The sequence below is a fragment of the Arachis duranensis genome, chromosome 6 (genome assembly GCF_000817695.3).
Source record: "Arachis duranensis cultivar V14167 chromosome 6, aradu.V14167.gnm2.J7QH, whole genome shotgun sequence".
Lineage (NCBI taxonomy): Eukaryota > Viridiplantae > Streptophyta > Magnoliopsida > Fabales > Fabaceae > Arachis > Arachis duranensis.
In genome coordinates, this window is record NC_029777.3 from 8921038 (window position 1) to 8943713 (window position 22676).

The window sequence follows — 22676 nt, forward strand, 5'->3', positions numbered from 1 at the left end:
GCTGGTTCCATATTACATTACTCGCCTGCATTTTCTCATTTTTCTCAGAGACGATTACTCTTCCCTCTCATAGTCACTCAAACTGCTTCTCATAGTCGCTCAAGCTGCTGGTTCCATATTACATTACTCAGCTGCATTTTCTCATTTCTCTCAGAGACGGTTACTCTTCCCTCTCATAGTCACTCACACTGCCTCTCATAGTCGCTTAAGCTGCTGGTTCCCTATTAAATTACTCACCTGCATTTTTTCATTTCTCTCAGAGACGATTATTCTTCACTCTTATAGTCACTCACACTGCCTCTAATAGTCGCTCAAGCTGCTTGTTCCATATTAGATTACTCACCTGCATTTTCTCATTTCTCTCAGAGACGATTACACTTCCCTCTCATAGTCACTCACACTGCTTCTCATAGTCACTCAAGCTGCTGGTTCCATATTACATTACTCACCTGCATTTTCTCATTTCTCTCAGAGACGATTACTCTTCCCTCTCATAGTCACTCACACTGCCTATCATAGTCGCTCAAGCTACTGGTTCCATATTACGTTACTCTCCTGCATTTTCTCATTTCTTTAAGAGACGATTATTCTTCTCTCTCATAGTCACTCACACTGTCTCTCATAGTCGCTCAAGCTGCTGGTTCCATATTACATTACTCACCTGCATTTTTTCGTTTCTCTCAGAGACGATTATTCTTCACTCTTATAGTCAGTCACACTGCCTCTAATAGTCGCTCAAGCTGCTTGTTCCATATTAGATTACTCACCTGCATTTTCAAATTTCTCTTAGAGACGATTACACTTCCCTTTCATAGTCACTCACACTGCCTCTCATAGTCGCCCAAGCTGCTGGTTCCAAATTACATTACTCACCTGCATTTTCTTATTTCTCTCAGAGACGATTACTCTTTCCTCTCATGGTCACTCACACTGCCTCTCATAGTCGCCCAAGCTGCTGGTTCCATATTACATTACTCACCTGCATTTTCTCATTTTTATCAGAGACGATTACTCTTCCATCTCATAGTCATTCACACTGCCTTTCATAGTCGCTCAAGCTGCTGGTTTCATATTACATTACTCACCAGCATTTTCTCATTTCTCTCAGAGATGATTACTCTTCCCTCTCATAGTCACTCACACTGCCTCTCATAGTCACTCAAGCTGCTGATTCCATATAACATTACTCACCTGCAGTTTCTCATTTCCCTCAGAGACGATTACTCTTCCCTCTCATAGTCACTCACATTACCTCTCTTAGTCGCTTAAACTGTTGGTTCCATATTACATTACTCACCTGCATTTTCTCGTTTCTCTCAGAGGCGTTTACTCTTCCCTCTCATAGTCACTCACACTACCGCTAATAGTCGCTCAAGCTGCTGGTTCCATATTACATTACTCACCTGCATTTTCTCATTTATCTCAGAAACGATTACTCTTCCATCTCAAAGTCACTCACACTGCCTCTCATAGTCGCTCAAGCTGCTGGTTCCATATTACATTACTCACTTGCATTTTCTCATTTCTCTCAGAGACGATTACTCTTCCCTCTCATAGTCACTCACACTGTCTCATAGTCGCTCAAGCTGCTGGTTCCATATTACATTACTCGCCTGCATTTTCTCATTTCTCTAAGAGACGATTACTCTTCCCTCTCATAGTCACTCACACTGCCTCTCATAGTCGCTCAAGCAGCTGGTTCCATATTACATTACTCGCCTGCATTTTCTCATTTCTCTCAGAGACGATTACTCTTCCCTCTCATAGTCACTCACACTGCCTCTCATAGTCGCTCAAGCTGCTGGTTCCATATTACATTACTCGCCTGCATCTTCTCATTTCTCTCAGACATGATTACTCTTCCCACTCATAGTCACTCATACTGAAGAGATGATTACTCTTCCCTCTCATAGTCACTCACACTACCTCTCATAGTCGCTCAAGATGCTGGTTCCATATTACATTACTCACCTGTATTTTCTCATTTCTCTCAGGAACGATTACTCTTCCCTCTCATAATCACTCACACTGCCTTTCATAGTCGCCCAAGCTGCTGGTTCCATATTACATTACTCACCTGCATTTTCTCATTTCTCTCAGAGACGATTACCCTTCCCTCTCATAGTCACTCACACTGCCTCTCATTGTCGCTCAAGCTGCTGGTTCCATATTACATTACTCAGCTGCATTTTCTCATTTCTCTCAGAGACGATTACTCTTCCCTCTCATACTCACTCACACTGCCTCTCATAGTCGCCCAAGCTGCTGGTTCCATATTACATTACTCGCCTGCATTTTCTCATTTTTCTCAGAGACGATTACTCTTCCCTCTCATAGTCACTCACACTGCCTCTCATAGTCGCTCAAGCTGCTGGTTCCATATTACATTACTCACCTGCATTTCATTTCTCTTAGAGACGATTACTCTTCCCTCTCATAGTCACTCAAACTGCCTCTCATAGTCGCTCAAGCTGCTGGTTCCATATTACATTACTCGCCTGTATCTTCTCATTTCTCTCAGACACAATTACTCTTCCTTCTCATAGTCACTCACACTGCCTCTCATAGTCGCTCAAGCTTCTGGTTCCATATTACATTACTCGCCTGTATTTTCTCATTTCTCTCAGAGACGATTACTCTTTCCTCTCATAGTCACTCACACTGCCTATCATAGTCGCCCAAGCTACTGGTTCCATATTACATTACTCGCCTGCATTTTCTCATTTCTCTCAGAAATGATTACTCTTTTCTCTCATAGTCACTCACACTGCCTATCATAGTCGCTCAAGCTACTGGTTCCATATTACATTACTCACCTGCATTTTCTCATTTCTTTTAGAGACGATTATTCTTCTCTCTTATAGTCACTCACACTGCCTCTCATAGTTGCTCAAGCTGCTGGTTCCATATTACATTACTCACCTGCATTTTTTCATTTCTCTCAGAGATGATTATTCTTCACTCTCATAGTCACTCACACTGCCTCTAATAGTCGCTCAAGCTGCTTGTTCCATATTAGATTACTCACCTGTATTTTCTCATTTCTCTCAGTGACGATTACACTTCCCTCTCATAGTCACTCACACTGCCTCTCATAGTCACTCAAGTTGCTGGTTCCATATTACATTACTCACCTGCATTTTCTCATTTCTCTCAGAGACGATTACTTTTTCCTCTCATAGTCACTCACGTTGCATCTCATAGTCACTCAAGCTGCTAGTTCCATATTACATTACTCGCCTGCATTTTCTCATTTCTTTCAGAGATGATTACTCTTCCCTCCCATAGTCACTCACACTGCCTCTCATAGTCGCTCAAGCTGCTGGTTCCATAGCTGGTTCCTTATTACATTACTCACCTGTATTTTCTCATTTCTCTCAGAGACGATTACTCTTCCCTCTCATAGTCACTCACACTGCCTCTCATCGTCGCCCAAGCTGCTGGTTCCATATTACATTATTCACCTGTATTTTCTCATTTCTCTCAGAGACAATTACGCTTTCCTCTCATAGTCACTCACACTGCCTCTCATAGTCGCCTAAACTGCTGGTTTCATGTTACATTACTCACCTGTATTTTCTCATTTCTCTTAGAGAGGATTACTCTTCCATCTCATAGTCACTCATACTGTCTCTCATAGTCTCTCAAGCTGCTGGTTCCATATTACATTACTCACCTACATTTTCTCATTTCTCTCAGAGACGATTACTCTTCCCTCTCATAGTCATTCACACTGCCTCTCATAGTCGCTCAAGCTGCTGGTTCCATATTACATTACTCACCTGCATTTTCTCATTTCTCTCAGAATGATTACTCTTCCCTCTCATAGTCCCTCACACTGCCTCTCATAGTCGCTCAAGCTGCTAATTCCATATTACATTATTCACATGCATTTCTCATTTCTCTCAGAGATGATTATGCTTCCCTCTCATAGTCACTCACACTGCCTCTCATAATCGTTCAAGGTACTGGTTCCATATTACATTAGTCACCTGTATTTTCTCATTTCTCTGAGAGACGATCACTCTTCCCTCTCAAAGTCACTCACACTGCCTCTCATAGTCGCTCAAGCTGCTGCATTTTGTGAGCCGATCTCCGTCCGCGATCACGTCCTTGAACTCAAAAAGATAGTATTCCAACTATTTCCTTTTTATGCCATAGAGAAGTCTCTCTCAAGTCCTCACTCTTCTAAGCACGAAAGGCAGCCAAATAGGTGGCCTCTTTTTCATTTTCCAGTCGCCGTCGATCTCAGGTAAGCACTCACACAGATTTTTCTATTTTGAAATATCTAGGCCTTGTAGCATTTTTCAATAACTTTAAGTAATGTTTTTTAAGTGCTTCAGGTGTTGTATTTTGAAATGGAGGGCATCCATCCTCATCAATCAGATACTAGTCTTAGCGGATTTTCTCACCAAGTAAGTTACTAGTGGATCCTCTTTATGAAGTAAACACATCCTCAACATTGAACTACAGTATCTTTTTTGGAACCCTCATACTCTATTGATATAAAACATTAGGCAAGAATAAAATACAAGGAGACATCTTCAATTATATATAAAAGTCATGAAACTTCAATGCTAACAAATTCGTATAAGGCATAACAAAGTCATAGTATCCCCTATTTTCAAATTTTAATTATGATTATACACAAATTTGATCCTCCTGAACCCTAAATTTGCAAATTTGCTCCCTGGAGGGAGATTATGTGTATCATAGATATAAAAATAAAAAACATGAAAAAGAAAGAAGAAAGATATACCATCCATGGCCTGAGTGATTGATTCGAAATCCATGAAAGTTTTGGTTGCTCTGTTGCGAGAGCTCTGAATTAGAATGATCGGATCGCGATTTCACTGCAGAATATGAAAAGAACAGAATAGATTAGGGTTCATACTCATAAAAGAGGGGAAGAGAAGGGCGATGGCTATCGGCGAACGCAAACTGCAGTGTGGTGAAAGCTATGCTGTGATGATACTTTCTCATCTCTTCTCTTCTCCTCATATCAAACGAGCGTGAATAATAGCGTGGAAGAAATAGGAAGTAGATCTGTAAATGAGAAAGAGTGAGAGATCTACTCAGTATAGTAACTAGTGACCGTTAAAAAATTTGATGCAAAAGTGTCACAGTATTATTAAATAAAGACATTTTAAGTGTCCTACAATAAATATAGCTATATATTCAATTTGTACCAAAAATAAGAATAAGAACTAAAACTATTATATTTATTTTTTTTCATTTGATCTCAGCCATGTGAACCTAATTTTCATGATGATGCCGAATTGCCAAATCGCTCTTTTCAGTTGCCTACCTCAAACCTTTCACAGGTGTGTTAATTTTCTATATTATGTTCTGTTAATATTTTTAGAATATTGGATCGGATTAGTTTAACGTCTGATTTATCAGTTTTTGGATCGAATGTTTGGTCCAGTTTTAACAATTATACTCTAAGATATGTCATCATAAATATATAAATTTAAATAATTTTTGGTATTTATATCATAGTCGCTCCCTAAAGAATATTAAATATTTTTAGTGAAAAATATTAATTTATTTTGCAAATACCAAAGAAAATAGTAATCGTCCGTTACTTTCTAAATACTATAATAACATTTTTAATTTTTTTTTCAATTTCGGTTTTAATTTGTTATTGCTTTCCTGTATTTTAAGTTAATTAGTTTGGTCATATTTATTTGAAAGTACTAAAAATATAAATAAAAACTAAAACTATTATATTTTTTGTTTCATTTGATTTCAGCATCGAGTACTTGAATTATTTCCCGAGATAAATCCCTCTTTCCAGACCAATATCTCAACTTCTCTAGAGGTATGTTAAACTTTTGTAATATATTATAATTTCATAAATATTATAGTATAGATAAATATAAATTTACCAAATGATAAGAAATGATATTATGTTCTGTTAACACTTTAAGAATGTTGGACCTAATTAATTTAGAATTTGATTCACCGATTTTTTAATCAAACCAGTCGATCCGGTATAGTTTTAATAACTATGTTCTAAGGCATGCTAGTGCCACTACATAGTTTTTTCCCTTTTTAAATACTAAGGAATATTAGGTTTTTATTTTTAATTTTAGTTTTAATTTGTTATTGCTTTTCTAAGTCATGTTCTTTGAAAATTTTAATGCCTTAACGTTTTTAATTTGTGTCAAAATTACCTAGATGTTAATTTGACGTAAACTGTTAAGGATAAAATTGAAAATTTTTAATGATAGTTTTGACACAAATAAAAAATATTAGAGACAAAATTGAATGAATCGAAAATGCTAGATACAAAATTGAATAAAATTTTACGTTTGGAGTATTTTTTAAAAAAATTGTAAATATTAGAGACAAAAAATATATTTTATCCTTAAAAATTAATAGTTCAAAATAAAAGATTAATAAACACATAGTTAAAATATTTTTTTAGATATAATTAAGATATGACTCTTTTTAACATTACTATTTACATGTTTTTAATTTATTTGTTATAAAAAACTATTATTTAATTACTAATTATTGTTAACTCTATTTAATTTCAGGGACATAATGACAGTGACCCACCCTTATCTCCTAAAAAGAAATGTACTGAGTTACTTTTAGTATGGCTTTTAATTTGTTTTTTGTTTGGGGCTTTAGTTTACTTGATCCGGAAGTTTAAGGATAAGTCTAATAAAGACAATTCTATAAAAAAGTTTGTGGTAATTGTGGATGCCATCTATTTCATAGTAGTTATTCTAAGTACAATAAGATATGGGGATATTATTCCTAGTTCTGAATCTAATAATATCGGAACTATGTTTTTAGCTCTTTTGTGTCCTGTGGTTTCTAATATCCTTGAGAGCTACCTGAAATACTTTATTAGAAAATTAGAAACGTACTTCGTGAAAAAATTAGAAGGAGGCATGTTAGATTGTTTGATAGTTAACCATAAAATAGTTTATTAGATAAAATTTTTCTTAGCGTTTCTTGCTGGCCCATTTGTCTTTGGCATCAGAGCAGTCATAGTCCATTATGATTTCCATAACAATAGTAGGTTATGAGGATTACTCTTTTAGAACGTCAGTAAAAAAGTGTGTTGCATGTATTTGGTTTTTATTTAATTCTGTTATTTATAGTTTTACAATTTCATTTCTAATTACTTGTATTGTTAGACCAATTACTCTTCAAAACGAATGAATCGTGTTTTGTGAATTGTAAAATGACAATGAATGAACAGTTTTCTTTTCTATGTCTTTTTTCTTCTTTCTTTCTAATATATTTAATTAGTTTCAATCAAATTAAACCTATTTATTCTAATTATAAACAATTGGTAAAATTATAAAATGAGATATTAATTATTATTTTATTTATAATTTTTATCACTTTATTATCATTTAAATGTCGACTTTCCTTTACTTGTTCCTCTTTTGGAGGAAAAACTATACCTATACCAGAAGAACCTAATAATCTAATTGGGACAATGGTTGTTAATCTGTAGATAGAGGGGAGATTAGGTTGGCCTGAATCATCATGTGTTATGCCACAGTTGCAGGGATAAGCTCAATCTTTCTTAAATCAATCAAAGCATGATATGTACAGTAGATTATTTAATATTAGTCATTAGAAATATTGCTAATAATATTTGACAAGATGCTCTTAATTTCAAATCACTGATGAAGCCTATTACTAATGGCTAAAAAATTTTGATATGACAGTAGAATGAGTGTTATATTTTAACGTGGTGATTTTTGATGTTTTTTAAAATTATGGGGGTACACAAATCGGACCCACCGATTTATGTTAAAAAATTTTAAAAATTTAGAGTACAGAAATTGGACGGTCCGATTTGTACTCTGTACATTAAATCATCCCACATTTTAGAAAAATACTACAGTAGATCATAATTTAAAAAAACACCATTACTAATCTAATATTAAAAATAAAAAATGACTAATACTAGCTTATAATTATTCTTATAAAATACATACTTCCACAATAAAGTGAATATATTTTTCTTTTTGTGATATACTTGTGCAAAAATATTTTTTAGAAAAAGAAAAAATTATTAAACATATATTACCTGAGTTTTTATCATATAGTATATTTTTATCAATGCAGCCAAGTATCTTTTAACTTATTTTTTATCATATACTATATTTTTTGTTTCTCCCTGAAGTAACACAAAACAACATCGTAAATTTCTTCTTTCTCTTTTTCTGAATTATTTTATGGTGGAAACTCACCTGCAGTCGACTGCAGTGCAGGTGAAGTTGTTTCTGGATCATTTGACACGTGTTACTGTATGGTTTAAAAAAACTAATTTATTTTATATAAATGGTTTATTTAAAAAAACCGGTTTAAATAGACCAAATAACTACTTTTAAAATAATTTAAATTATTTCTACGTGTTATTCCTAAATTCCTAACAGATGAATTTGATATGTTCTTTTTCTTTATTCATATTGACCAATTTTTCTTTAAATTTATCTGAACTTTTTTTTATTTAATTTTTGTCAAATATATATATACAAATTGTTTGAAAAAGTAAAATTTAGTATTCTGAAAAAGAAACAAAATTCACGATTTTTTTTATAGGAATGGCATAAATAATATTATCTGTCCTTTTTTTTGTGTCTCTGTTTTTATTTTCTTGATGAGTTTTGTTTTGTTTTCCATAACTTACATTTTCAGTTACTTTTAAATTAAGCTGTAAACAGATTTTAAATTAAGTTGTAAAAATATGTTCAATTGCAAATTTATCGTTAAATTAAATTTTCTGGTAATCAATCAATTAACTTTTATTTTACTAATAAACTATTTTCATGTAAATTATTGTTGATTTTTCAATATTATTCTATAAATAAATTATTTTTTTAAGATAATAAAACTATAATTTACTTGTCTAGAAATTGTGATTTCATTATCATGCACGTTTTTGTGTTTTTACTTATCAACTAAAATTTATTTTTTAATGAAATTAGAATTTATTTTCAATAAAACAAAAGTATCTAATAAAAATAATTTGGTCTCCTTAAATAATTGAACATAATATTATTAATTTTGTTTACAACAAAAATTTTTAATAATTTTTTTCAAAATAAAATTGATTCAAAAATATAGAAAAAAAAGAATAACTAATGAAAATATTTATTTTGACATTGTCATCAAGAATAGGATAGTCATAGAAAAAATTCAACCAAATAAAAAGGACCTAACTCATACAATTAAACTACCATCATATCATCACAATAAATTATAACATCACCAACTAAAGAGATATATAACAAATATGAAAGAGATCATGCCAAAATTTCAACAATGTTCATGCTATCAAACTAGTCTACGTTATACCATAATTACATTTTTGTCTTCCATCACATAAAATTGCCATGAATTATCTTGGTATTTATGATCCTGAATGGTGTGATGACATAAATATGTACGTATTTATTAAATAATTTTCATCATTCGCAGAGGAATGAATAAAAACATAAATTAAGAAATACATTTGAAATAATAAATTTGATTAAGAAATATAAATAAAAGGAACATACCTAATTGAAAGTTTCATATTAGTTCTGAAAAAGGGATTGAAAGAGAACGAATTTTACGTGTGAAACGAAGAAGAAGAGAATAAAAGTAACTGTTTGGTTCAATTCAAACCGATTTTTTAAATAAACCATTTATATAAAATAAACCGATTTTTTTTAAACCATATAGTAACACGTGTCAGCCATCCAAAAGCAATTTCACCTGCAGTTATAATTACCGACATTTTTATTAGACTTCCCATGAAATCTGTTCTCATTCGTAGATGTGTTTGCAAGCATTAAAATATATTGATTTCTGATCCAAACTTTGCCAAGTTACTCTTTACTTATACACCTCCTGCTACCATGATCCGACACTGCCATTCAAAAATCTTTCACCTTGTTGAATATGACTGAATTGAATGGAGAAACAATTCATTCTGCCTCAGTTTGTTTGAGGTCTTGGAACCCAATAATAGTAGCAGCATAAAACTTCATCCTAAATTTGAGATTCCTCTCCCTATTCCCAAATCATTTCAGAATAAAAGAGTTTATGTTGACGTGCATTCTTGTAATGGTCTTTTTCACATGAGGTGGTCAATAGATAGAGACATTTCATATGTTTGCAACCCAATAACAGGTGAGTTCATAAGACTTCCAAAACAGCCTGCAATCTTGACACCCTGCGAGCAAATATCTTGGTGTTTTGGTTTTCACCCCAAAACAAACCAATACAAGATAATGAGAATCCATATCTTTAAACATGATCATCGAATAGTTGTTCAAATGCACACAGTTGGAACATCGACATGAAAAAATATTGAGGTAGATTATCTCAAACATTTGATATATGTGTTCGACCATCCTACTTATTTTAATGGGGGCATTTCATTGGATTGGTAGAGATGTTAATAGAAATGCCACAATATGGACTTTCAATTTTGACACCGAACAGTTCCAATTCTTCTCTAACACGCCCAGGGGTCAAGGTAAAGACTCCATAGTAGATTTCAAGAGTTCTCTTTGTTTCATGTATTTTAATGAGTTGCTTGTCTCAATGTGGATGATGTAAAGACATGGAGTTGGAGAATCTTGGACTCCCATTTTTCAGTATTCCATAACCACATCTTAATTACCTAGTTGCATTGCCTACCATGATCGTGAAAATCAAGAATTTTGGATTTTTGGAACTCCTTGGCATGATATCAAGGTTCATGGCAAATTTCAAATTTTAAAGTGCAGAATATTTACTCATTGGATAATTTAAATTGAGTTCTACTGTTTGTTAGTTGCAAAAAAATCTTTTATTTTGATTTTTTTATTAATATAAATTTATGTTTAATTGTTTTAGATTCACATTATAATGCTCACATCTTATTTAGTTGCTTAATTATATATTGTTTCTAACTATTCAATAGTGTTTGCAAAGCTGTTAAAAAAATTATATGATACCATATTAGAGATCTTGATTACCAAGATCAGAATGCACAGCAAAAAAAAAAACATGAATTTTGTTATATCCAGATTGTACAAGTACATTACTATTAGTGTAACTATGCCGATTTATACACTAGAGGATCACTGCCATTCCTCCAAACACTAACAGAATTAACTAAGTCACAGTAACTAACTAACCACTCATAGAAACTAACTCACTCACTCTCCCAAAAAAAAATTCCTTTTTCTAAATTATTATAATTTGAAATATAATTTAAATTAATTCAATTTAATTTGTAATCTCTATTTTAATTTTATTGGTTTAATCATCTTTAACAAAATAAAATTTTAAATTTTGAATATTAAAAATAAAGAACTAAATAATTCAATTACTAAAATAATCAAATTTATTTACAACAATATAAAAAAATGTTTTATAAAATGCAAAATATGTATTTGTATATAAAATATTTAATTAAGGACTAATTTTAGTATATTTATAACATGATTGAATAATTATATATTAATAATTGTCGTTTATTATGTGAGTTAATATTCAAAATCGTCCCTGAAAGATACCTCGTTCTCTATATCAGTCCTCGAATGATAAAGTTAATCAAAATCGTCCCCGAAAGATGACGGACATGACCACGTTAGTCCCTCCATCTATTTGTCCGCTGAGCTGGCTAACGTTGGATGATGTGTGCCGTTAAGTGACCGCGTGGCTGAGGCCTACGTGTACGATGGGGTTGCTGACAAGGTAAGTTCGTTTAAAGAAATCAAATCAGTCCCTCAAATGATGAACCCTAATCCTAAATGCGATGATAAATAAGTGGCATTTTGGAATTGTTGGGTCGCTGGGAGGATGGAGACGGGAAATAGATGTCGTAGTGGTGGGGTATCTCTTCGGTCGCACGAGAGTAACGGTTCCAGTGCTTCAATGAGAATGAGGAGGAAGACTCACGAGGAAGCATGTATCTGCGGGTTGAAGGCTGTGATAAAAAAATCTGGGACAGCAGAGAACCCAAACATATTATTCTATGCATGTTCAAGGTACCGGGTAAGTTGTTTTGAAATTTTTGAAGTTTTTCCATCTTCTTCTGCATTGTTGGGTGTTATTCATTGTATTCTTCTCTGATTTTTGAATTTTCAGAAGGACAGTCGCTGCAATTACTTTAAGTGGGTTGATGCTGATGACTGTGAAGCAGTGGTTGAAGGTGGTGCTAAGGAAGATTCCAGAACTGAATTGCATGTTGAAAGTGAGTATGATGAATGGAGGGTGAAGGAGACATGGAAATTGGGTAGCTTGGAAGCTGAAGTTAGATATTTGAAACTGCTAGTAATTTTCATGTTAGTGATAGTTGTGATTAATGTGAGCATTGTTGTTTGATATGTACTTGTAAGTAGATAAAATCCTGTTGAAATGTAATGGTGTATTGAATTGGTTTGATTGAATGAGAATAGACGTTTGATTAGTGCTGTTTAAGGTTAACTCCAAAGTCTGAATTACTGGCATTGTGGAATATTGCAAACTAATCAATATCACTGTTGCTATAAAATTAAGCCATAATCCAGAATAAGTAATTAAAGTTAGTCATAGCATTGTGCTGCCATTCAAGGCTAATAGTCACATTGTCTGCAAGATAAGTACCACAATTCATAAGGTATCCAATCCTAAAAATGAAGGTTACACCAAAAGAGAAGGGCTATCACAAGTATCAGATTGCAATAACCACAAAATGTTACTTCATTTGCCCTATACAAAAAAACTAAAGCAGCCCGAAAACATTGCTTTGTCATCAATGTGGTTTATCATTCTTCCTAGGATGCTTGAAGCCTGGAGTAGGAACAAAAGTCATAGAGTTGGCCAACTTCTTAGTAGTCGCAGAACTTGTCCTTTTGATGGTCTCAGCCGAGATTGCCACTGGTGTAGATGAAGTAGGTGTAGGGGAGGATCTAGCTCTTACTTTTGCTTGAATCACCTGTAATTTAGGTGGCCTGGCTGTAACTTTGTCCTACATAAGCCAATACCAAAAGCAGTTGTTAGTTTATAAAACACAGGTTTAGCTTTTAGACTGCAGCAGTGATTATACCTGGGGTGTAGCTTGTGTTGGTGGAATGCTCTCAGATTGGCTGATGTCAATCTCTGTAGGGGGTTGGATCGGTGCTAGAAGTGAAGGCAGAGGTGTTATTGCTTCTGGAGTAGTATCAAGTTCTAGAGGGACATCATTCACCTCAGGGTCAGCTCCATCTGCAATAGGAGCAGTAGCTGCCAGTTGCAGCTGCATCTGCCTAGCATTTTTCTCAACATCAAAAGCTTTCTTCTTTGCACAGCTTTTTTTGTTGTGGCCAACCTCACCACAGAACATGCATATGATTGGGTTGTACTTTTTTCATCTTTGTCTTTGACCCAGTTGGCTGTTCATCCTTCTCTCTTCTTCTTTTTTTTGTCGGTCTTCCAGGTTTCTGTTTAAATGGGGGTGGGACAGGTGCAGGATGTGGTGTTTTTTTCCCATAAATCATGTCCTTTTACCAGAATGACATTGAAAGAGTAAGTCCTCCTATAGGCATCCATCTTCAACAAGTCATGGCAGTACTCCTCAGCCTTTTTTTCATTCTTATCCTGTATGGCAGATATTGCATGCATACATGGCATTCCTATATAAGGCAAATTATGTTGTTAAGTAAACCAAATAACACGAATGAATGAAACTTCTCTAAATGTTGAAATTGTTACATGTTAGTTGCCAGAACCTACAAGTGCAGGTATGCTTTCCCAGGTCAACAACCATATTGGTTGGCTAGCCATGCACTTCGTACAACTCTTCCTTTTCATCTCCACACCACTGAAGAGCCCAATGGCTAGACAAGGTTGTCATTGCTTCAAGTCTACTCTGCTGAACAGGGGGAAGAATTCCTTGATAGTTCTATAACTTCTTCCTGTTGTCAATCATGCTCTTTATTATGATCCTTCTAACTTCCTCAGCTAAGGTTAGGATGGGCCTGCTCCTTTCGTGCTTGATTTTGGCATTGAATGACTCACATGCGTTGTTGCATATGTTATCCACCTTAGGAACCTCACTGAAATGCGCCTTAGTTCATGCATCTTTTGGCCACTTGTCTAGATACTACCAAGCTTTTTGATTTATCAACTTAACTCTGTTCATGTTTCTATTAAACTCATTAGTGGTCCTGGATTTTGCACATTCCCACACCAGATCTTTTTAACTCAGTGCTTGACCATTGTTTTGAGAAATTGCGCCACAGATGCCACACGCAGAAGCGATGATGGACCCTTGAAAACACCTCCTAAACGGCAGGAATTAAACCCTGCATTGTTAATAAAACACGAAAAGATTATCAGTCAATATGGTCCTCAAAAGATATTCATTAATTCAAAATAGTCCTTAAGAAGATATTCATTAAATCAAATTGATACTCAGAATGCCATATATCATGTCAACATCATCCTTACCTTCTGCATGTCCGAGATGAAGCACCATTTGTTCTCCCTGTAGTCTCCCAAATCTTTGTGCAGTAGCTCCAGGAACCACTGCCAGTTATCCTTATTTTCCACACTTACGATAGCATAAGCAATCACAAAGATATGATTGTTAGCATCCTGTCCACATGCTGTAAGAATTTACCCCCATGTAATGTCTTCAGAAACGTCCCATCCAGTCCTATCAAAGGTCTACAACCTGCCTTAAAGCCTCTCTTACAAGCATCGAGACAGACATAGAATCGTTCAAACAGGGGAGGACTCTCGGGCATGGGGATGACACCAACTTGAATTGTGGATCCGGGGTTGCTAGTCAGTAGTTCATTAGCATAGTCCCACACTAACCCATACTGTGCTATTTCATCTCCCTCAACGACCTACCTAGCAGCTTTTAAGGATCTAGTGATACATGTGCTGTTCAAATACACGTTACACTTTCTAACAAACCAGTCATAAACCTCTCGGTGCTTCATAGTGGGATGTTTCCTAAATTTAGGGACTAATTTACTAAGTGTCTATGTTTGGGTGGCAGCTCTATTCTTCCTCCTCCTAGGACATGTGTGGTTATCAACCAAAGTTTTAATTTGTCAAGACCTGTCTGGTTTGTTAAATACACAGTATACAACCCATAGACAATCATCACTCTTACAAACAGCTCTAACTCTTACTTTATCATTCTTGACGAATGAAATATTTCTACCCCACTGAATTGTGTAATCCCTAGTGGCTTACATAAATTCAGACTTTGACTTAAATACCATACTAACCTCAAATTTCAGTTGCCCAAACTTAGTTTTCTCATTAAATTGAGGGTATACTGTTGGTGATTCCTCATCAGACTCCAGCTGTTTACCAGAATCTTCTGAATACCATGAGTCAGCATCTGAGTGTCCTTCGAGGTCATCATCATCCTCATCTACATCTGCCAAAAAACAATTTCAGCACATAAGGTAACCATACGACAAATGCAAAATAAATTAAGTAACCATTAACCCTAAGGAAGTAAGCATACTAGAATCAGAGCTTTGTTCGTCCTCAGAACCCTCATAGCTAGAGTCATCAATTTCTATTTTTTTGTCCCCTAATCTTGTCTTAGGAGGCCTTTGCTTCTCTCTTACTTCACATTTGGAGTCCTTTCTTCCACCACTGTTCCTGTTGTCAGTCTCAGTATCACTCTCACTGCTATACAGGTTGTCTCCTACAACTTTAGGAGGCTTATATAATTCATTCTCAGTACTCTCATATGAGTCATGAGAGTCACTGTCTTCTTCCTGGATGGGAACTTCTTTCACATGCCTCCTAGATCTGGTCAGTCTGCAGCCACTGCCACCGTCTTTGTTCTTATTACTATTCCCTTGTGAGTTCTTGGTTTCCTCAGATGGTGTATTGGGTTGAGGTGGAACTGCACTGCCCTGACGGTTGACCTTCTTGGGCTGAGAGTGGGATTTCATGGGCTGCGAAGGAACCTTCATGGGCTGCGTTGTGGCATGGCTGGGCTTGTGGGCCTTCATAGTGGGCTGAAAATTGGGCCTCTTTGCTGGTTTATTAGGCTGAGAGTTGGGCTTCATAGTTGGCTTGTTGGACTGAGAGCTGGGCTGTGGAATTGACTTAGTGGGCACATGGTTTTGTTTCTTAGACTCAGGGTGACTAGTGGTGGCCATCTTGCCAGGTTCAGAATGGCTACTCTTCGCTTGGAAAAACTTCTGTTGCTTGCTACTTTCTGCTTCAACATTGCCAACACCCTCAACCATGTTGTCTACTGTATATAGCTGTGAAATATAGTGCTCAAGGTAAATATTTATCACATTCTAGTTTCTCCTACAATCCTTACACATTGCAACCAAATCTGCATCTGTAACTAAGCTTCTCAAACCAGAAGAGAGTGGCACTCCAGGAGCTTTCCACCAACAGTTTCCAGCTTCAATATATACCAACTCCTTATAGTAGCCGCTTACAAAGAACACATCTAGTGTGTCTCCATCAACACCCATCAAGACTTTAGTGTTGTCGGGTTCATATATCATATCCCTCTCAACAGAGTTTTTAAACATTCCACCATGGTAAAAGATAAAAGTCATGGGAGAACCCTCCATCTATAATAACAGAGACAATAATACCATTATCAGACAAAATAAAATATACCAAAACAAACACTAACCCCAAAACAAACATGCAACAACCTAGTAGAACCCTCACTAAAATGGAAGAATCCTACCTAACAAATCATCACAAATGCCAGTAACAGCAAACCATTTTAATCCACTCATATCATACAACAACAGTCATGCAAACTCTTACTCACCACAAACCCTACCCACAATCAGATGAACCCATGACTCACGCCACTATCAAGACATCACGCCACATAATAACTCAATAAACAAGAAAAACGATTCATCTTTACCTATAATAGTCGAGATGGCTTCCTCCACTATCAATGTTGCTCTAGGAGATGATTACCTCTGTATTCAGTAGCGATACCTCTTCCAGGCTATTGGTCTTCCTACGCTGACGAAGGTTGATGGCCTACTTCAAGTGTTCGGTTGAAGGGTTAGGGCATACCTTGACGGAGACGACAAATTTTGGAGCGAAACAGAGTGAGATGCTTGTTGACAGAGGGGATGATGGGTTAGAATATTTTGAATCTCTCTTGGACACCAAACGACGTCATCTCAGCTCCTGGAACCCATTAATTCAAAACGGCGTCATTTTGTTACTGTGCCACATGGTCACTTAACGGCACATGTTACCCAACGTTAGCCAGCTCAGGACGGAGGGACTAAAGTGGTCATGTCCGTCATCTTTCGGGGACTATTTTAATTAACTTTATCATTCGAGAATTCATATGGAGAACAATGCATATTTCAGGGACGATTTTGAATATTAACTCTTTATTATATACACATTCAAATTCGACCATCGAATTAATAAAGAATTACTATTAAGAAATAGTAAATTACAAGCAGATTTTTCCAATAAAATTTTACTGTAAAAAATATCAACAAATTAAAATTACAAGCAGATTTCTCCGTCGCTTCTGCTTTGTCGCCGCTCGCTTGCACGAGCTCCCTCGGTCACTGCTTGCTTGCACGAGCTCCCTCCGCCGCCGCTCGCTCGCATGAGCTCCCTCCTCTGCTGCTCGCGTTACACGAGCTTCCTCTGCCGCCGCTCAGCTTATGTCTCTCTCTGTCTCGCGCCATCCATCCTCGCCGTTCACAGCCTCGTCGAGTCATCGTGTCACCAGATCTAAAACCTACATGTATGTCTTTATCTATTTTAGATTCTGGAATTTCTATTGATCTATATTTTGTTTGGAATTCAATTGTTCATACGTTATTATTGCATCTAAAACTCAATCTGTTCCACTTTTATTTTATGGTTTAGATTTTTGTTCTTGAATCCTCTTCAAGGTTCGAATTTGGTTTTGAAAGTAGCTCCATTAATTGTTATGGTTAAAAGTTTGCGTTGAAGATAATCTATTGTGCCTTTTAGAGTTCTGCTTCTGAGGTAACTATAATTACCAGTTCATGAAATGCAATGTGCTAAGTACATAGATTTAAATTACTCTGTTGACTGATTAGAATGAGGTTTTCAAAGGAGAGATGTGTACTAAATAAAATAGTATCACTTAAAGAAAAAAAAGTTGTTACACTGGTATTGTTTATAATATATATTTAATTCACATTTTCAAAATTCAAAGCATTGATTTACTAATTTATGTTGTTTTGCATCATTATCTTTTGGAGTGATCCCAGTCAACCCAATTGTTGTTCTGATTGAGATCTCTAAACCTTATCTTGAAAGAATTTTCTTATCATTAAAACCGACTTTATCTGTTTGGGTTCTACTGTTAGTATAATGAACGAGCCTTGTTAATTCTATTTTGTTTCGTGATTCATGGTTTCTATGAGTTTGTATGTAATATCTTCTATTTGATAGGTTGGGACTCCAATTTGTATTCCTTCTAGAGACTTCATTGACATTAGCGGCCGCATTGCCTCCATTGAAAATAACCAGACGCCAGTTGATTATGCAAAGAAAGGGCTGAAAGGAGCTATTAAGGTACATATGCCTACAGAAAATTGATTTTTCAGATCTTAAACAAAATATACTACAAAATATCTTAAACAATTTAAGCCTTACCTATGGTCAGTTTTTGGCTGTGTCAGCGAGAGAGTAGAAATAAAGGATAACTGGATAAGTGGCTGCAAAACAAGGGAACACATTTTATTTATTTATTTTTATTTATTCATTAGTTTGGTTTTATTTCTCTTTGTTTTGGTCCTAAAATCATATCCAATTTGGTTTATTTCCCTTTGAATTTTAATGTTCAAAACAGAATGTTGAAGTATTCGTGGACGCATTTAGAGCAGTAATTGAAGAGAGGTAACGCGTCTATTATTTTGTGGAACTTCAGGAATGATTTGACCTCGAATGCCTTTTGTATTAATTCAAACCTTGCAATGTGGTTTGATCTTGAATGTTTATGCTTTCACCCTGAATATGAATATTTTAGGCTTATTTAGATTATATCTATGATGGTAATATAGACAAATTTTGGCACCTTTGACAGAACTGTATTTCATGCAAACATATAATATTTTCTATTGAATAATAACATATAGTGAATCTTACTATTTGAGGGAGATTTTGTCCACTTATACTTGTTTCCAGGAAGTGGGTACTTCCTTCTCGTTGCCCAGATGGAACTAAAAGGCTGAGAAAAAAAATCAAGACATTTATTTTAAGAAGATTGTAAGATATGTTGGATAACCCATGAGCCACTTGGAATCTATTGCATCATCAGCGATAATTACATAGTAACACTTTGTTAATTTTCCTTTCTATAAATAGGTTCATAGTGTATGAGTGTAAGAGCATTTGGTGCAACAGTAAGATTTCTACCTCATGACATGATGACTGAGTTGAATGTTGACTAATATTGCTATATATATGTATACATGTAGGGATTAACAAAGACACTAGACTATATAATTGACACATCATTGGTGATCATCCTTTTGATCCTTACATAGCACTTCTGAAAACATTTGGTGTCCTAGTAGTAGTTGGGGCTGCAAATGAAATCAAGTTCAGCCCTGCAAGCCTATTCTTCGGTATTACATATATCTGCACATATTGTTCATTGTTTTAATTTTTCTGGTTTGGTGCAGGATTAAAAACAAATGTCATATTTTCTTGTCCCAGTATCTTCTTTTCTCAATTTGGCTACGCAGGTTGGTTGCATAACTTCTCTTTTTCTTTTTCATTAGCAGTTAGGTTAGATGAATTTCGCTGTGCACACCAAGTGTTCGATGGTTTGCTTATTTGTTGGTTTGAGCTAACATGCACATCTAGAGATTCAAAAGAATACTGAATCTCAGTTATCCAAACACTTTCATACTGTATTATCTTTTGCTTTACATGAAGTAGTGAAAAACATCTGTGTCTCTGTGGATAAGTTTTTTGTTATGGTAAGTTTCTGAAAAGATTATGTATTTTGAAGTTCAAACAATTTTTTTTAATTAATATTCTGGATGATTTTAGATTAAGGACCTTGATATATCAAGGAAGAAAGCAGATCTTGAAGGCCACACAACAAGAGCAGATGGTCTGAGGTAGTTGTTTCGATTAATTATGTTTCTCTAGGTTCCTTTCAATTGATTTTTCAGTTTTACTCAATGCTCCTGGCGAAAATATGTCTTACATCCTATTTTGATGCAGACTTTGATGGACATAATTTTAGATCAACTAGCTTACAGCATAGATACCATCCCCCTATTTCTTAAGGTTGAGTGTGATCCTCTCACCCTTTTTGCAAATAGCTGTCTGTACAGGATTATCCGTTTCCTTTTGAAACATTTTCTTCTAGTTATACTAATCAAGAAGCAAAATAAATCTCACTATATGATATTTACATAGTATTGATGACATGACAGTTATGTTATGGCTAATCGTTCTATTTTTACTGAGCGTGATTGCAGACCTTCAGTGAACCAAAATGGAAACTGGAAATAGTTGTGCATTACCTGTGGAAATACATGACTAAGGTAATCAGCAGCTAGATTGTTTGAAAATCTACTTGCTTAATATTATGTATTGTTACTTTTGAAATGGAGCCTCAACGGATAGTAAGCTACAGGTTTCATAATCTCTATTTAATTTTGTTTGTTTTATACATAATTGCAGCCTTCTGTTCACACTCGAAAGTCAAATGGCTCTCCTGAGGATGCAACATTTGAAGTGGCTTTGAAATGCTTCTCAAATAAAACTGGCACTAAAAGTTCTATTAAAAAAATTGGTCCAGATGTAATGCAGTTCCTTGTTGGTCACAGGTATTCCTTTTTTGTTACTTTAGTACTAAGGTGGTTATGTAATAGAAGTAATGGTTTGATTCCTGTTATTTAAAAGCTTTACTATCTTCCTAACCCTCATACATGGATTGTAAGCATTTTGCATAATGTGATTGGTGAATTTGGTTATAACGAGAGAAATTTTTCGGGGTTATCGGTTCAGTTCTTGATATTCTATATGGCTATAAGGCATGATTGTTTGATTTCGCTTTTACTCTTGCCGACTTAGGTTGTCTATTTTAAGCTGAATGTGTTTGTAGAGCCTCTACTTTGCTCTGCTTTAGAATTGTTCCTAGTCCTAGTCCTAGAAATTGATTTTGCAACTTCTAAAAATTTTTGTTGGAAGTCCATGAATTAAAATATATAGAAGGCCAGATTTTTGTATTTTCAACTTTTGAATTGAGAACTAATTTACTAGTTTCCTTTCATGGCAAATTAGTTCATTCATATGGTCCCTTTAAGCTGCTGGAAGCACCCCACAACCGGTGGCAAGAAGCATGAGCACCTAAAAAATTTCTTGTTTGAGGGAATTTGCTTAACTAATGTTAAGCAAAGACAATAGTGGACAAAGAATATGTACCTTGGAAGCTTAATTTGAAATTGTGCTCATTGGCTTTTTTTTTTTCATAAAATTTATTTGTTTGGTCTTTTAAAAATTAAATCGTTATTTAATTGGAATTGATTCGTATATAATAAAATAATATATTTATATAAATATACATTTAAAAAAATATTTTACTATTTTTAAATTATTTTACTAAAAAAAAATAGTTTGATTGATTTTTGGATTTTTTAACTTATTTATTATCAACCAATTTTTATCTTAAATCAAATAGATTTAGTGACTAGTTTTTAGTTAATCGAATTTGAATAGCTCAATTTCATTCTAAGAATCATGATTATTTTCTAAACTTCTTCTAACTTTTATACTTGTTTAACTAAAAACTATATACACACTAAAAATTAATTACTAAATTAATGAGTATATATATAATATTTTGTGTATACAAAAATATTATTAAAGATATAATCAAACTAGCACGTTAGGTAGAGTTTTGGTGAGTTTAAGAATTAGATTAGTTAAATTTAATCAGCTCGAGTTAGATTGAGTTATTATATTTTTTGTGACTAAATTTAAACCGATTAAATTTGAGTTGGAATAAATCGGATAATTGAAATCCAATTAGAATTAAATTAGTAAGCAAAAATTTAAAAATGTGAAAAAATATTACGTAATCCAAAAAAATTATGCTAAAAAGTGAGAAAAAACGATTAAGATGAGATTAAAATTAGTAAAATTTAAATTATATAAATATTATATTTTTTTAATATAATATGTTAGGTAATTTGTTCATCGGGTCGGTTTAGGTTCATCGACCCACTTGTATCTGCTTAATTAGATAATCAAGTTATCCGTACCTATTTACATTTTTATAAAAAATTAGCTATTATATATTTGAATAGAATTTATTTTTAAAAATATTATATACACACTAAAAATTAATTACTAATTTAATGATCATATATATATAAAATATTATGTGTATACAAAAAAATTATTAGAGATATAATCAAAGTAGCACGTTAGGGAGAGTTTTGGTGAGTTTAAGAATTAGACTAATTAAATTTGATCAGCTCGAGTTAGATCAAGTTATTATATTTTTTGTGACTAAATTTAAACCGATTAAATTTGAGTTGGAATAGATCAGATATTTAGAAGTGTTGAATGAGATGGCCACTCCACTCGTGCAATGGTCGATACCGGCGCCACGTGACGAGGCTACTTCCATCCGGTCAGCCTAAGAAGGTAGCAAGACGGCTAGCTTGAAGCTAGGGGGTCGGGTAAAAGCTCTGGTTACGGTAGTTCAA

At 34.5% G+C, this 22676-nt stretch overlaps 1 protein-coding gene across 32 annotated transcripts in view; it reads left to right on the forward strand.

The window, feature by feature from the left end:
* LOC107492417 (negative regulator of systemic acquired resistance SNI1) overlaps positions 1–21007 on the forward strand; it is a 148866-nt gene extending 127859 nt beyond the window's left edge. For 6 of the 32 annotated variants that reach the window (XR_008010594.1, XR_008010596.1, XR_008010616.1 and 3 more), the window contains 4 exons: positions 20002–20072; positions 20179–20244; positions 20439–20504; positions 20644–20980. The gene's annotated coding sequence lies outside the window, so the exon portion shown is untranslated. Of the gene's footprint in view, positions 1–17455; positions 17714–17838; positions 17962–18393; positions 18517–18793; positions 18841–19198; positions 19347–19628; positions 19692–20001; positions 20073–20178; positions 20245–20438; positions 20505–20643 lie in introns of those variants that run through there. The other 26 variants (XR_008010575.1, XR_008010579.1, XR_008010589.1 and 23 more) reach the window with 16 other exon arrangements.
* Positions 21008–22676: the final 1669 nt, after the last annotated feature.